The sequence below is a fragment of the Chrysemys picta genome, chromosome 16 (genome assembly GCF_011386835.1).
Source record: "Chrysemys picta bellii isolate R12L10 chromosome 16, ASM1138683v2, whole genome shotgun sequence".
Taxonomy (NCBI): domain Eukaryota; kingdom Metazoa; phylum Chordata; order Testudines; family Emydidae; genus Chrysemys; species Chrysemys picta.
This window is the reverse complement of record NC_088806.1, coordinates 8,417,170-8,434,323: the sequence shown is the minus strand read 5'-3', so window position 1 is coordinate 8,434,323 and position 17,154 is coordinate 8,417,170. Positions and strand designations below refer to the sequence as shown.

Here is a 17,154-nt window from a genome sequence, read left to right as displayed (position 1 = left end):
CCAAATGCAAAAGTCCCTCTTCCTAATGGCAGGTGGCAACAAGGAAACTCACAGCCCTCAGCTCCTTGAGAAGGGTCACAATGTGCATCTATGTTGATCCACCTGTCAAATTCACACCGGGAAGGCAAGCTATAGTATGCCTACCTGAATCACAATAGCCCTAAAACTCTCCCCTATAAAAAAGCACAAAGTCCTGTACTTAGGATGGAAGAATCCCGTGCACTGCTACAGGTTGCAGACCGACTGGCTAAGCAGTAGTTCTTCAGAAAAGGACCTGGATAAGAAGCTGGATATGAGTCAACAGTGTGCGCTTGTTGCTAGAAGAAGCCTAATGGCAAATTGACTGCATTAGTAGGAGCATTGCCAGCAGATCGAGGGAAGTGATTATTCCCCTCTATTCGGCACTGGTGAGGTCACATCTGGAGTACTGCATCAAGTTTTGGGCCCTCGACTACAGAAAGGATGTGAACAAATTAGAACGAGTCAGGTGGAGGGCAATGAAAATGATTAGGGGACTGGGGTACATGGCTTATGAGGAGAGGCTGAGAGAACTGGGGTTATTTAGTCTGCAGAAGAGAAGAGTGGGGGCTTTAAACTACCTGAACAGGAGTTCCAAAGAGGATGGGTCTCAGATGGTTCTCAGTGGTGGCATTTGACAGAACAAGGAGCAATGGTCTCAAGTTGCAGTGGGGGAGAACTTAATTAACTCCACTCACCTGGGTTAGAAACATTTGTTTCTTTCAAGTAGATAGTGGGAAATGAGACATTAATTCAGACCCAAGAGGCAAGGAAGAGGCTTCATGACTTTGATCCCCAGGAAGGGAAAGAGGAAAAGCCCACAGCTGCCTTTAGTCCCAAGCTGAGGTCTCCTCGAAGGTGGAAAAGTCTCTTGATCACTGAGGATTCCATGGGATCTTCCTGCTCCAGATTCTCCGAAGTCCTGGGTGCGGGGAGGGCGCCACTGCAGAACGTGAAATGCAAGGGAGGACCATGGAAGGGAAGGGAGGAACAGAAAATGGAGAGGAATGAAACAGGGGGGAAATGCCTCTTCTCTCTCCTGTTCCCCTCCCAGCAAGAAATGTGATCAGTGGGGAAACTCCCCACCATGATGTGCAGAAATCACAGAGATATTCGCCACACTGAGCAGTGATAGACTTGTTGCCTCCTATCCCAGTGAGAGCAAAGAGCCACCAGAGCTGGAGCTGTGGGCTGCTGTGCTTTCCTTCCCAGATGCTGGAATAATTTGCAGCACGGAGGCCTGGCTCGGGGCTGATGAGGTGGAAGATCTGCTTACCACAGTGGCGGGGGGGTGTCCTCGGGGGAAGAGGCTGAGCGGAGGCAGGACATGGGGGCAGAGCGGAGGCAGGGCCATGGTGAGAGTACCGGTGGTTTCCCCACTCCTCAGGAGGTTCTTTTGGTGGCACTGCAAAGGCGGTGGCCCAGTACTCCTCCAAAGAGAGGTGTGTCACATCCAGCATTTCTTGCCCTGTTTGGGGATTCTCAGCCTCCCCGAGGCCCTTATAGCCGCCGCCCACACGCAGTGTCACTGGTAAATTCAGTCAAATGAGACTCTGGGGGCCTAGGGGGTGAAACACCTGGATGAAACTGGCTGCCTGAGCACAGCCCCTCTGCACTCAGGGTGCGGTAAGAGGGGGAGGGGACTCAGTGAGTAAATCCTCAGAAATCTCACACCTGGGTTTGTAATGTCAGGCTCCAGCAAACAAGTACCTTTATGTGTGAAGGGAGGGGCTGTGAAGGGGAGGGTCCATGGGGGAGTAAGTGTGAAGAGGAGGGGCTGTGAGGGGGAGGGCTATGGAGTGTCTTTGTAAGGATGAGAGTCCATGTGGGTGTCAGTGTGAGGTGGAAGGGGGAGGGGCTGTGAGGGGGAGAGTCTGTGGGGGTGTCAGTGTGAGGGGGAGAATCGATGTGGGTGTCAGTGTGAGGTGGAAGGGCTGTAAGGGGGAGAGTCCATGTGGGTTTCAGTATGAGGTGGAGGGGCTGTGAGAATATGGTCACCTCTGGGCAGCAGGAGCCTGTTGACATAGGAGATGAACTGCCCCCTCTCCCCAGGTGGCCTAGAGACGAGCTGCGGCCCCTGCAGTGTCCTTGGGAGTCACAAAGGGGTGATGTGAGGTTACTGCCCCATCAATCCTGGGGTGGGGGACTGGAGCCCCTGGAACAGCCCTGTGGGGAATTCACTGTCTGTGGAAAAGCAAGTCTAGGAATTGGGATTCCCAGCTGCATTAAAGTGCCATGAAGGAGAAGAAAGAGTTAATGCTTTAGAAAAGTCTGGGTGCGCTGGATGTGAAGGAGAGTACCCAGCTCTCAGTCTGCAAAATGGCCAACCCCAAAGGTTCAAAATCCCTCAGTCATGTTCACCAAAAATCATGAGATTGGCTTTAAAATAATGACATTATGTAATATTAATAGATTTGGGGATCTTTTTATTTGCCTTCTGCTTGATGAGCCTTTGGGGTGACATTTTGAATCTTTCTCCACAGCCACAAGGGCTAGAAAGGTACTGTTCCTTTAGGAGCAAAGGCTGAAATCATCACATCTCCACTTGACTCCAGGAGCTGGGGCTTTAAGGAAAACAATAACTCTCATGAGACTCAAGGCAAAACCATTGGAGTTGGCAGCACTGAGTCGGATTGAGTCTTTATTCTCTGGGATTCCCTGGAGCAGGGATTCCCAACCTTTTTCTTTCTGTAGCTCCTGCCCAACGTGGTATAAAAGCTCAACAGCCTACCCGTGGATCTTGATGGCCCACTTAATGATCTTTTCAAAAATTGTAAAAGAAACATTGGGGTGCAGGGTCTGGCCAGGAGCTAGGGTGAGGGAAGGGTCTCAGGGTTGGGGCACGAGGTTGGCTTGTGGAGCGCTTACCTGGGGCAGCTCCTCTTTGGTAAGAGAGGTGCAGGTGGGAATGAGTGGCGATGCAGGAGCTCCCGTTTGGTGCTCTGGATGGGGGTGGGGATGTGGGGAGGTGCAGGAAGCAGGGCATGGGGTGTGGGGAGGATGTGGGGTGGTGCAGGAGACAGGGCAGGGGTCTGGGGAGGTGTAAGGGGGAGTAGGGGTCAGGGCTTGAGACTGGGGAGGTGTGAGGGGGTGCATGGGTCAGGGCATGGGGCTGGGGAGGTGTGGGGGGTGCAGAGGTCAGGGCAGGGGGCTGGTAGTGTGTGAGGTGGGTTCAGGGGTCAGGGTGGGCACAGGGCTGGGGGTGTGGGCTGTTGTCGTGGGGGTGTTTTCAGCAGGGGGCTGGAGGGCCTATGCCCTGATTCCAGCCCCTTCCCCAAGACCCTGCCCCCACCTTGTCTCCTCCTCCTCCCTGGAGTGGGGAGTGCACTGAGGCTCCACTCTTCCCCTTCCCTCCTGCCGGCAAACAGCTGATCGGTGGCAGGGAGAGGGGCAGGAACGGAGCACACTGGGGGAAGAGGCGAGAGAGGAGCCTGGCTGCTGGCGGAGGCTGCCCTGCTGCAGCAGGAGCCAGCAGCATCAAGCTTCTGCCCCCACAGGAGAGAGCGGGTGTGGAGAAGAGTGGGCTGGGGCCCCTTTGGACCATGGGCCTGGTGCCATGGTGCCAGTTGAACCATGGTAAATCCAGTACTGGTGGGAGGGGAGGCAGCTCTGTGCACTGCCCCTACCTCAGGCAGTGCATGGAGACCCTCTGCTCCCCTCCCCAATGGGTGTGCAGAGATGTGCCAGCAGCATTAAGGGGGCTCCCTGCCCACTCTACCTCTGTCCCTCCGTGCTGCTCCCAGAAGTTGCTGACATGTCCCGGCATCCCCTGGGGCGGGGATGTCTCCATGTGCTGCCCCTGCCCCGAGTACCAACGCCTCAGCTCCCATTGGCCAGGAACTTTAGCCAATGGGAGCTCTGGGGGCAGTGCCTGCAGGCAGCGGCACATGGAAACCCCCTGACCCCACCCACCTAGGAGCTGCTGCCAAAGGACTGTGTGTACCGGTCACTTCGGGAGCTGCACTGCCCGGGGTAAGTGCCACCCCTCCTGCACCCCAACCCCCTCCCCCAGTGCGGAATCTGTACCCCGCACCCAAATTTCCTTCCATAGCTTTGCTTGTCTTCCTTTCACCCAGAACCATCCTTCAACTCCTGGTGTGCAAGTAGCCATCCCTGGGATGCAAAGAGAGAGTCACAGGATTCACACGACTCAAAGAATACTTTTATGATAACACTGAACAGCGCACTGATACACAGATACCCTCCCACCAACAACACAGGAAGAAGAACTCCACATGGACTCCTCCTGAGGGTCGAAATGACAGTCTGGACCTATACATAGAATGCTTCCGCCGACGTGCACAGGCAGAAATTGTGGAAAAACAACATCGCTTGCCTCATAACCTAAGTCGTGCAGAACGCAATGCCATCCACAGCCTCAGAAACCACCCTGACATTATCATCAAAGAGGCTGAAAAAGGAGGTGCTGTTGTCATCATGAACAGGTCTGACTACCAGAAGGAGGCTGCCAGACAACTCTCCAATACCAAATTCTACAGGCCGCTTTCCTCAGATCCCACTGAGGAATACACTAAGAAACTGCACCATCTACTCAGTACACTCCCTACACTAACACAGGAACAAATCAACATACCCTTAGAGCCCCAACCGGGGTTATTCTATCTACTACCTAAGATCCACAAACCTGGAAATCCTGGACGCCCCATCATTTCGGGCATTGGCACTCTCACTGAAGGACTGTCTGGATATGGGGACTCCCTACTCAGACCCTACGCCACCAGCACTCCCAGCTATCTCCGTGACACCACAGATTTCCTGAGAAAACTACAATGCATTGGTGACCTCCCAGAAAACACCATCCTAGCCACCATGGATGTAGAGGCTCTCTACACAAACATCCCACATACAGATGGAATACAAGCTGTCAGGAACAGTATCCCTGATGATGACACAGCACAACTTATTGCTGAGCTCTGTGACTTTATCTTCCCGCACAATTATTTCAAAGTTGGTGACAATATATACCTTCAGATCAGTGGCACCGCTATGGGCACCCACATGGCCCCACAATATGCCAACATTTTTATGGCTGACATGGAACAACGCTTCCTCAGCTCTCATCCACTCATGCCCCTTCTCTACCTACGCTACATTGATGACATCTTCATCATCTGGACCCATGGGAAGGAGACCCTGGAAGAATTCCACCATGATTTCAACAGCTTCCACCCCACTATCAACCTCAGCCTGGACCAATCTACATGGGAGGTCCATTTCCTAGACACCACCGTACAAATAAGCGAAGGCCACATTAACACCACCCTATACCGAAAACCCACCGACCTCTATGCCTACCTTCATGCCTCCAGCTTCCAACCCGGTCACACCACACGATCCATCGTCTACAGCCAAGCACTGAGGTACAATCGCATCTGCTTCAACCCCTCAGACAGAGACCAACACCTACAACATCTTCACCAAGCATTCTCAAAACTACGATACCCACACAAGGAAATAAAGAAACAAATCAACAGAGCAAGACATGTACCCAGAAGCCTCCTGCTACACGACAGGCCCAAAAAAGAAACCAGCAGAACTCCACTGGCCATCACCTACAGTCCTCAGCTTAAACCTCTCCAATGCATCATCAGTGATCTACAACCCATCCTGGACAATGATCCCTCACTTTCACAGACCTTGGGAGGCAGGCCAGTCCTCACCCACAGACAACCCGCCAACCTTAAGCATATTCTCACCAGCAACCACGCACCGCACCATAACAACTCTAACTCAGGAACCAACCCATGCAACAAACCTCGATGCCAACTCTGCCCACATATCTACACCAGCAACACCATCACTGGACCTAACCAGATCGGCTACAACATCACCGGCTCATTCACCTGCATGTCCACCAATGTTATATATGCCATCATATGCCAGCAATGCCCCTCTGCTATGTACACTGGCCAAACTGGACAGTCACTACGCAAGAGGAGAAATGGCCACAAGTCAGATATCAGGAATGGCAATATACAAAAACCTGTAGGAGAACATTTCAACCTCCCTGGCCACACAATAGCAGATGTTAAGGTAGCCATCTTGCAGCAAAAAAACTTCAGGACTAGACTCCAAAGAGAAACTGCTGAGCTCCAGTTCATTTGCAAATTTGACACCATCAGATCAGGATTAAACAAAGACTGTGAATGGCTTTCCAACTACAGAAGCAGTTTCTCCTCCCTTGGTGTTCACACCTCAACTGCTAGCAGAGCACCTCACCCTCCATGATTGAACTAACCTCGTTATCTCAAAATTAAATAGAAGGGTTAAATCAAAAAGCAGATACTTGTTTTATTCAACTTGGAATACAAAGTGTTTGGATAAATCAGGAAAATGTGATATACTAAAGTCTAATACATTTGCTTAAGTAAGAAAAAGAAACTTCATTGGCCAGATTTTTTTTAATTGTAAAATTATTGTTAAAATTTGCATACCAACAGTCTTTGGAAGCAAGGATATGGAAGGTTAACCCACTGCCCATATTGCACATGGGATCCTTCTGGCTACCTCAGATTTCTAGCCAGAGGGCTGGGGAGGGAGGAAAGCTATTGGACACCAGAGGTTGTACCAAGTGGACTCCTTAAAAGTGGGTGTGCTTGTCCTGGTTTGTTGCTCCAAAGCTCTGTATAGAACTTATTTTACTGGAAGGGTGTATATGGCATACATTGAATAATAAGACTAATGTACTGTATAATGGCAATGTGTATGTGTTCATTGTTGGGAAAAGGTGAATGAGTGAAGAGTGGAAGTTTCCTTTGTAGGTTAAAAGAAGCCAAACAGGGGAGAAGGAAAAAGAACAGAATGAGTTAATTGAAAAAAATAGCTAGCAAGCTCAGTCTAAAGATAAGACGCTGGCCTCATTCAAGGACACTGCTACAGCTAAGACTTGGCTGACAACCAAGAAAAGGGGGGGCCTGAATGTGCCCAAGCAACTATGATATCTGCAAAACACTGCCAGGCATTAATAAAATGTGTTAGGTTTATTTTCTCACAGATAAAAGAAGTGCTACCCAAAAACACTAGTAGCCCTGCCATTCATTGAAACAAGAAGACTGAGTCTACGTAAAGTCCATCAACGAAAGACTGCTTTGGCTCCACACTGCAAAGGCCCTGTTCAAGTCCTGTTAACCACCAACACCACTGTGAAGTGCCAAGGACTACCTGCCTGGACCCATGCTTCTCACTGGAAAAAGACCCCTCCACCTAGGGAGGACTCTCGGACTGATAAGCCTATTTCTCCTTCTAGCTCTGCTGTGCCTTCCGGACAGCAGGAAAATGGAAAAAAAGACAAGTTGAAGTGCTAGTAACCTCTCCCTTGTCCACTGACAGACCTCCTGTGCCTTTGGATTTTTCTGGAAGAAGAAAACCATTACAGGGTGATGTGCTAGTAACCTCTCCTCTGAATGATGCTGAACCACATTGTTTCAGGAAAAGAGAAGAAGGAACACTTGCTTCATTGAAACCACGAAGTCCAGGGATTCCTGACTACAAAAGACATTAAGAACTGACCCTAGTGAAGAAACAAAGAATTATACACTGGCAGGAAGAAACGTGTGGGACCCATGCTTGGGAACGTGGTATTGATTGGATTTTGGGGTTTATTATACAGGCTGCTCCCTGTTTTTTTGGATAAGTCTTTCAGCATTTATAGCCCTCCCTAATTGGATTTTAAATTATGAGTACCAAAGGCACCTTGTTGCCATTGCCCCTGCCATCTCCTCCATTACACTATTACCCCTGTAACACATCCAAATATAGACAATGCCACATATTTCATAAAACCAATGGCCAAGGCCTTCACACTTTAGTGATTCATTTAAATAGTGTTTGAAATTTTTTTTTTAAGGTTCAGGATATCCCATATAAATGAACAATTGAATGGAAAAGAATGGATCAGTGGAGATGAAAGTATATGATATCACTACTAGTGAACCCCAAGAATCTGTAATTGCAATTGATGGGTTCTATAGCGAAGTAGATATGATGGCTGTTCCTGGAATTTGCACTGTGTTAAATGAGAGAGGCCCTTATTGTTATTTGGTCACCCAATTAGTGAACAATTAAATGAATACCCAAAGAGTTTGTTTTGCCACTGGAAATTTTACCTGCATAGAAATTATTCCAGTGACGAATAATGTTACTTCCGCCCTTAGTTCTATGACCCAGAAGTTGCTGACAGAGATGGTATTGAATATCACTGAGGCTGGGAAGGCATTGAAGTGGGTTCTAGCATGTTCAGAAATTCAGGATTTCCTGAATGACCAGCTAATGGCCATTCAGAATGATCTAGAGCATAAGGCTTGGCCCACTGCCCTTACAGACACATCAGGAATACCATCTGATCTGTGGCCATGGAGACATACTTGGAGACTTTCTGGATGGAAGTGCAGATGTTCTCAGTGCTCCTTCCAAGCATATGGACCGGTTGGGGGGATTGTGGGCTCCCACATACCGAATCCTGCCGGGTCCATGGGGAGGATGCATGTGGGATTGGGTAATTCACCGAGACATCTGGGAAATTAGACCTCCTGGTATACCCAATCGATTTTTAGTTCAGTGCTCCTGGGATTACATCTGACATTTGGATGGGGTTAGGGAGACAATGGACATTTTGGCCGTTAGAACCCCCACAGCTTCAGTGTATCCGTAAACTGAAGCCAGGAGCAGTTGTTACTCTTCATGACTACATTTGCTGGGAGGATAGGGGACAAGGAACTACCCTGACATGATCAAGCTAATGATAGCTGTGTGTATGTTAAAGCCACCACATTGCAAGACATACATTTTAATCTCATTACCACTGCAGGCAATCATATTATTTACTGGCCTGCAGATAGAATTTTGCAAGTAGCCCTTAGGTTCCAGATACCCTTTAATTGGACTAGTTTAGTACCTGATCGATTTCAAAATTTGCTTTCACTTTTACCAAAGGTTCAGAAAATCTCTGAAATACAAGGGCAAATTCACATGCTTCAATATATATATTAAGTTGAAAAGTATGCCTTTCATACAGCTTATAGAGTGTCCACTTTATGTACTAAGTATGATGTATTGTGTTTTATGACTAAGACTGTACAACAACCCCATCATATTATTGCTATGGGAATATTATTGTTTGTGTTGGTGTTAATTAGTGTAGGAGTATGTTATTGTTGTTGTAAAGGATGTAATAATAGTAATACCTTTCATGTCCATGCTCATCATGCATTGTCATTACATCCAATCAAAACCCCTAAGGTTGAAGCATCTGAAGTAGAATCTGAATTCAAAGACTTAATGCAAATAGAGGTTTGAAAACGTTTGTTGTACTAATAGTATAAAAGGGGGGGGGTTGTGGAAGCAGAGAAAGAACTGACAGGAAGGGGATGCAATGTATGACAGTTCGTTAGCAAGAGTCAGGCTAACTGTAACCCTAATAACATGAGATTTGTAGAGCGAGGAATGTGTGAGGGAGAGAACTGTGTGAGAAGTTGTTGCAACCTTGTGTAGATAACGTGTAGATAATTTCGAATGTAGACTAAAAGTCTACATTGGTGAGCAAAACAAGATATCAGAATGACCTATGTATAAGCAAAATGCAACTGTTGCTCATTATTGTCTATAACAAAAGGTATAAATGCTTGCTGTAATTGTTTACCTGTTGAGAGACCTGTTTAGCTCTCTCCCTCTACGCAATTGCTTGAGAAAATAAAGTATCTGACTTGCTGTCCCCAAACAAAAAGTGAGAACTCTGTTATTCTCCGACAGCCTGCTCCCCCCACCGCCAGCTCACTTTGTAGAACTGATGAATGAAATTGTTTTTAATTGTTCACTTTATTAATGTAACGTCATAAGTAAAGTTTTATGAATGAAACAATATTCATTCCTAAAACCGGTTACCCCAATAACTGGCTAATTAACCGTTAAGATGCTTGTTAAGAGCCATAGCTGTTCAGTCAGCTGCCTTTGTAAGTTTCACTATCAATCCAATTCCTGCTTAAATCACAATCTCAGCCAGTTGGGGGGGGGCAGTGTGGTGGGGCTTGTCTGGGCCCCTTCAGGCAAGTAGAGTGCTGCGGTTTTTCTGTTAACATTCAGCAGCACCAGAAAACAAACTAACGCCCCCCCTCGCCATGAATTCTCTGGGATGATCACGGTACCCCTCCCCCCACTGCGTGGCTGGTATCAGGGAAGATCCCTGCAGGCACCAAACTACCCCCCCCTGCCGCCGCCCCCCCTCACCATGAATTCTCTGGGATGATCACGGTACCCTCCCCCCACCGCGTGGCTGGTAACAGGGAAGATCCCTGCTAGCCAAACGCGAAAAACTCAGGGCCAATTTCCCATCTGCGCTTGGCTAACTGCAGGGAAGGATTTATTTTCCGCCACAGGCAAACAGCCCAGTAGGAACGGCCACCTCTGTCCCCTTAATTAAGTTCCCGTATTTCAACCAGGTTACCAGGAGTGATATCACTCTCCTGAGGATTACACAACAAGATAAAGAATGGATGTTGCTTGAATGCCAGCAAACACCGGGACCATACGCTGCCAGGCTTTGTCAGGCAATGATACCAGATTACTTGCTGCAAGCATGGCGTGGTCAAGTGTCCTACCATGGAGGAGGGAATAAAGATGCACTGCCCAGAAACCTTCTGGCAAGGCTTTCGGAGTACCTCCAGGAGAGCTTCATTGAGATGTCCCTGGAGGATTTCCGCTCCATCCCCAGACATGTTAACAGACTTTTCCAGTAGCTACAGACTTTTCCAGTAGCTGAACTGACCGCGAATGCAAAGTCAGGCAAAGTAATCATTAAAAACCGTTTGCTTTTAAAACAAGTTTTATATTTTAAAAGGTAAACTCACCTGAGGTCCCTTCCATGGGGTCAGAGTCTTGGGTACTGGCTTGGGAGGTTACTTCAGTCGGGGTGATAAAAAGATCCTGGCTGTTGGGGAGAAGGGAGTGCTGTGTGCTCTCTGCAAGCTCATCCTCCTCCTCCTCCTCCTCCTCTACCCCATCGGCAGAATCCTCAGGCGTCGAGACTATCCCCGACCCAGAATCCACGAACAAAGGTGGGGTAGTGGTGGCAGCCCCCCCTAGAACTGCATGCAGCTCGGCGTAGTAGCGGCATGTCCGCGGCTCTGACCCGGAGCGACCGTTTGCCTCCTTTGTTTTTTGATAGGCTTGTCTGAGCTCCTTGACCTTCACGCGGCACTGCTCAGAGTCCCTATTGTGGCCTCTCTCCATCATGCCCTTGGAAATTTTTTCAAAAGTTTTTGCATTTCGTCTTTTAGAACGAAGTTCTGCAAGCACTGAATCCTCTCCCCATACAGCGATCAGATCCAGTACCTCCCTCACGGTCCATGCTGGTGCTCTTTTTCGATTATCAGCCTGCATGGTTACCTGTGCTGATGAGGTATCTGTGGTCACCTGTGCTCTCCACGCTGGGCAAACAGGAAATGAAGTTCAAATGTTCGCGGGGCTTTTCCTGTCTACCTGGCCAGTGCATCCGAGTTCAGATTGCTGTCCAGAGCGGTCACAATGATGCACTGTGGGATAGCTCCCGGAGGCCAATACCATCGAATTGCGGCCACACTAACCCTAATCCGAATTGCTAAAATCGATTTTGGCGCTACTCCGCTCGTTGGGGTGGAGTACAGAAATCGATTTAAAGGGCCCTTTACATCGAATTAAATAGCGTCGTTGTGTGGACGGTTACAGGGTTAATTCGAATTAAAGCTGATAAATCCGAATTAAAGTCGTAGTGTAGACCAGGCCTGAGACTTGCACTGTTTCAGTATTGTAACTTCTGTTCACCATTTATTACACTTGCCTACAGTGTAACTTCTGTTCACTGTTTGCCATCCATTATACTTGTCTATATTGTAACTTCTGTTCACTGTTTGCCATATTGTAATTCAAACCCCATTTTAAAACGCTTACTCCATTTTGTAAGGGCTTGCTGCAACCTTCATTTTTGCAAACCCTGCTGTAATCTTATTAGTTTAGTTTAGATGTGTGAATGAGGTATGTATGGATGATGGAATCAACCTCCAGCCCCAGCCTGTCCTGATTAAATAGAGTTGAAACACCAACAGCTGAAGATGCAGACAAGAGCCCTAACAAAGTAAGAAGAATCCACCCTAAAAAGAAAAGGTACTATAGAAGGAAGATCAAAGCCCGGTCCCAGGCTGAAAGTCATGTCTGCAATTGACGGGTGATCAATCACCAAACCCAGAGGCAGCGTGACACAGCAAGACCTATAGACTCTGGATTCAAACTAAAGCCTACAAAAAGGATGGGTGAGATGGAAAACTTTGGAGAAGGGTAACATTCTGCTGCCAACATATAAGGGCATCGGTGCATGCCCAACAGAGACCCAGCTCATCCTTGTGCCTGGCTTTCCTGGCCAGTTAGCCACCACAAGCTACGAACCCAAGCTGCAAACTCAAGCCACAGACTCAAGCAGGACTGGTAACTGCAGCAGCTGCAGAACATCTGATGGATGTGTGTGTGTGTGTGTGAATGTGTGTGTGTGTATAGGTATTAGGTATAATGTGTGTGTATTAGGATTAAGATATTAGTTATTGGTCATAAATCAAATTGTTATCATAATAAATGTGGCATCTTTATCTTGACCCCTAAAATGATCCTGTACAAGTTTGTGGGACAACAACCTACCTGCCCACCTTCTGCCACTGCCCCTATCTCCACCGCTGGCTCATCCTCACTCCCCAGCCTGCCCCTGGCCTCCTCACCATCCTGCCCAGCTGCCGGCTGGCCGGCCAGCCAGCCAGCCGTTGGCTTGTCCCACCCCGTCGCTTGCCTACTTACCCACCCCGGGCCGCACAGTGAGCCCATGGTGGCCACATGAGACCCGCGGTCCATATGTCGTGCAGGCCTGAGCTAGATCAAATCACTACAACTGTCCCTGCTCTAGGTGGGCAACTATTCTCCACACTTCTAGTGAAGTCTCTTCTGACAAGAGAGGGGGCGTGTGTGTTAGGACTATTAAGCATTACTGCTGGCTACGTAGGGAGAAGAGAAGACCCCCGAATGAAGAAAACAAATTCTGCAGACTATAGAATCTATGATGTGACTGGGCTGTGAGTGGGAATCTACAAATGTCTGTCTCGTTGCTCTGCCGGGGTTTTGGACAGAAGACAGAGCAGATGATAGGCAAATAGCCTGGAGGCCCTGCAGTGCACCTGTTAGTATACTAGAATTTAGCATCCCATTAATCAGTCACAAGGTGGGGCTGTGTGTAAAATACTCATTTAAACAAATTTCAGCCAGGCTTGGCAGAGCATTAAAAGACCTAATGCTGAACGCATCTGGTGTGTGTAAGCAAGCTCTGTAGCCAGTCCCTGTCTAGTACAGAGGAACATCATTATCTTCAACTCAATGGCATTTCTCTTATTGTCCGTGGTTGGGTCAATCAGATGTGCTGATGCATTTGTTTTTGAATATGATAGTCTATAATTTTCATTCACAAACACAGTGCACAAAACAGAGATCAAATCTCATGGAGCATAAATGAAGGTACCTCTCACATTCAGCAGAATGTGCCATATTAGAGATGAGATTTGCACTTCCGAAGACAGACAATGTCAGCTGGGAGGGGAGTATAACATTGACCAACCAGCTTTACACTCCCATACATTCTGGAACTTTGTCACTAGTGCCTGTGTAATTTAAACCATCCCACACCCGACTCCCTACCAGCCTCCACCTATGCCTGACAAGCTCAGCTTGTGTTAGGATTCTATCAAACAGAGCAGTGAGTTCCAGCAAGCATTTTTGACTTCTTGCAAGGATTTTCTTGAAAATTGTGTGTTTGTGTGTGTGTGTGTGTGAGAGAGAGAAAGAGGATGTTTGTGAGTAGCATGTTTGGTCACTAATATTACAGCACTAAAAACAAAAGTAACAGGAAGTTTCATAGCAGCATTTCCACCTGTGTGGAGACACCCCAATGAATATCTGTTCCATCGCATTAAGCACTCAGCCAAAATTACCTAACGTCCAACTTCTTCACAAACCTTCAGTTGAGTTCTCTATAGGCGGGAGCTTCTAGGAATTGGTATTCCTGGCTGCAGGTTAGGTCTGGCTTCCCCCAGCCCTCAGGTCCATGTAATACATGATCCCACGGGGAGCCATCTCCTAGAGCTTCCCCATGTCCCGTGGAACTCAGGACAGTGCGAAACATGTAAGTTATCTGTAAGGTGAAAATTTATGTAAACCAAGAAAACATTTCTCCTTTAGTTGCGGTAGAGGGAAGACTCATAATTCCTATAAGGCCAAATGCTGATATTTCTGTGGATGTCTGCTTATAGAGGGAAATTGACAGTTTATATTGATATCAGCAATTTCTGGGTATCATTTATATAAAGATGTGCTCTTTAATAGTCTATCAAATTTATCATTCAGCAATGTAGTATCTGCTCACTTTTATCAATGTGTATGTAGAGAGGATATCAATTATTCTCTGAATTCACACATGGGCATGGTCTTCCCCTCCTCTTGCCCTGCCCTCGGTTGCTCTGTGGCATTTAAGCCTTTCCTTAGAGCTGTAAGCAACAGCTGCCTCTGCTCTAGGGCCCAGAGGAGGAAAGATGTGCTGGCTCCAGCCTCGGACTCTCTCTCCCTCCTGTCTTTCCCTGACTATTAAGCCTGGCCCTGGTACTGCTTCCCTTAAGTGCCCTGTAGGGAAGAGGGAGAGCATGGCAGCTGCAGTTACAAGGACCAAATTGTGGGCATCAGGTGAAGCAGCAAGAAACACAACCATCAGGTCAACCCGCAGGAATCTCACACCAGACTTAAATTCTAGGGCCCCAACCTATTGAACCAGCCAGACCAAAGACCTAGCTCCAGTGGGCATCAGTCACCCAGCAGGGAGGAAAAAAAAACCTCACTTTGGTGCACCTAGGAACAGGGAAGTCAAGCATGTTGAGCTCGAAGGCTCATAGCACCAGAAGGTCCCACTTAGATTTGAACTCAGATTGCAGGATTTAGAGGCCTGAGTGATCATCATTACACCATGGGACCTATAGCCATTGTTTCTTCAGGACTCCTGTGACCCTCAGATGGTCAGTTTGCACTCTGCATTCATTGCTTCCCTCCACCTGCTTCCTCTCTTGGGACTCTTTCTCCTCCCCTTGACATTGAACCCAGTCCTTGTTGCTGCTAACACCAACTGGCAGAAGGCCCTATAAGTGCCCTGCCTGAGGGGAGGCCAATGCATGTGGTGGGCCATAGGCACCACAGGTTTTAACGCTGTTTGCTTCCTTCCCCATGCCTCTTACTTAGCCTATATGGAAGTACACCTATGGCTGCGGATATGAATTTGTGGACACAGCATTGTGCAGTGGGCTTCCAAGACAGCCTGTAATTCAGCAAGGAGTTGGCAGCTGGGCCTGGCCTGGAGGCAATCTTCTCTTCACACAGTGGGTGGGGGATGCACTGGGACCAGCTCCTGGCTCTTTTTTGTGAACTGGTTCCCCATGAGGACACACCAGAGATCACTGCAATCTACATAGGGAACAACCACCTGTAAATATTCTCCAGGCCCCAGCTGATTTGGAAAGTTAAACATGATATTGCACGACACAGAACTATGGGGCCAGGTCCCATAAGAAACAAATGGGAGCAGGGGAAGAGAGAGCACAGAGAAGAGAAGGAGAGATGGGATAGAAAAAAGTCTCTAGAGAGGGAGCAGCTGGAGAGAACCAAGGAGTGCAGTGGACAACAGGGGCAGCAGGTTTGTAGAAATTTTGGTGGTGCCCAGAATGCACAGAGCCTGCCCCCCCAAACTCTACCCCACATGCCTAAGGCTCTGGGATGAATATTGGTTGGGGGGGTCATCTGGGGTGCAGGGGATTTGGGTGCAAGCACTGGGAGTTTGGGTGCAGAAGGGGTGAGAGGGTGGGCTCTGGGAGGGCGTTTGGGTGGGGGAAGGGGTCTGGGCTGTAGGCTCTGGGATGGAGTTTGGGTGCTGGGTGCAGGGTTTGGGCTGGGACAGGGGGTGGGGTTGCAGGCTCGAGCAGGGAGTGTGGGTGCAGGCTCTGGGAGGGAATTTGGTGGCAGGAGGCAGTGTGTGGGAGGGGGTGGGGGTGCAGGCTCTGGGCGTTGTTTGGGAGCTGGAGGAGGTGTGTGGGAAGGGGGTGAGAGTGAAGGCTCTGGGATGGAGTTTGGGTGCAGGCTCTGGGAGGGAGTTTGGGGACAGGAAGGGGTGCAGAGGGAGGAGGTGCAGGCTCCAGGAGGGATTTTGGGTGAAGGCCCCTGCCTTAGGCAGGGGCTGGGGGTACAGAAGGGGTGAGAAGCATGTAGTCAGTCATTTCATAGGGCAGAATTTTAAGGCTATTAAGATTTGGGGAACTATTCTTCCTAGCATCTTCCCTTCGTAGATTTCAGAGGCGTTCACACACTCACACCCACTGAGCCACCCTGTTACACCCCAATCTAATAGAAAGGCTGGGAGGTCTTGAAGTTCATAAAAAGAAACAGGGACAAAAAATAGAAAAAGGAACAAAACGTTTCTAAGATTATAAGGGGTTGGATCTCTGCACCTCTCGGTCTTTGGATTCACCTGGAGTAGGAACTGTAGCTGCAGTTTAAGAACCAGGTAATGACAGAGATGGTCCAGCACTTCGGGCTAGCAGGCTTTTCAGGTACATGGAGACGACTGAAGGCTGCATAGTCTGTAGACACTGTGCTTCATTCCCCAGAGGGGATCAGTCCTGGGATCCTGGCAGTCAGTCTCTCTGAGGCTATGTCTACACTGGCAGAGTTACAGTGCCGGGAGTTACAGTGCTGCTCAGAGAGTGCTGAAGGGAAACCATTATTGTGTTCACACTGTCAGCTGCCTGCGCAATAGCGTGTTCACACTTGTGGCACTTGCAGCGGTGTTCAGAACGGCGCACTCGGGGCAGCTATCCCACTGAGCATCACTTCCTCTTCTGCCGCTAAATGTCGGGAGAAGGCAGAGGAGGTTGCGGGGCATCCTGGGTCCTGTCCCAATGCCCCGTGATGCATTGCTTTGCATCCCAGAAATCCCTGTGCTTCCATCCGCATTTGGCCCCATCGTTCAATGGTTGGTGTACTGCGCATTCTACCTCTTTGTGCTGCAGGAATGGATCTAAC

The 17,154-nt window shown here is 48.6% G+C and overlaps 1 long non-coding RNA gene across 1 annotated transcript in view; it reads right to left on the bottom strand.

The window, feature by feature from the left end:
- Window positions 1-10,179, bottom strand: part of LOC135975998 (uncharacterized) — a 268,614-nt gene extending 258,435 nt beyond the window's left edge. Inside the window, exon 1 of the long non-coding RNA XR_010593231.1 lies at window positions 6,326-10,179. This is a non-coding gene — a long non-coding RNA (uncharacterized LOC135975998). The remainder of the gene's footprint in view (window positions 1-6,325) is intronic.
- Window positions 10,180-17,154: the final 6,975 nt, after the last annotated feature.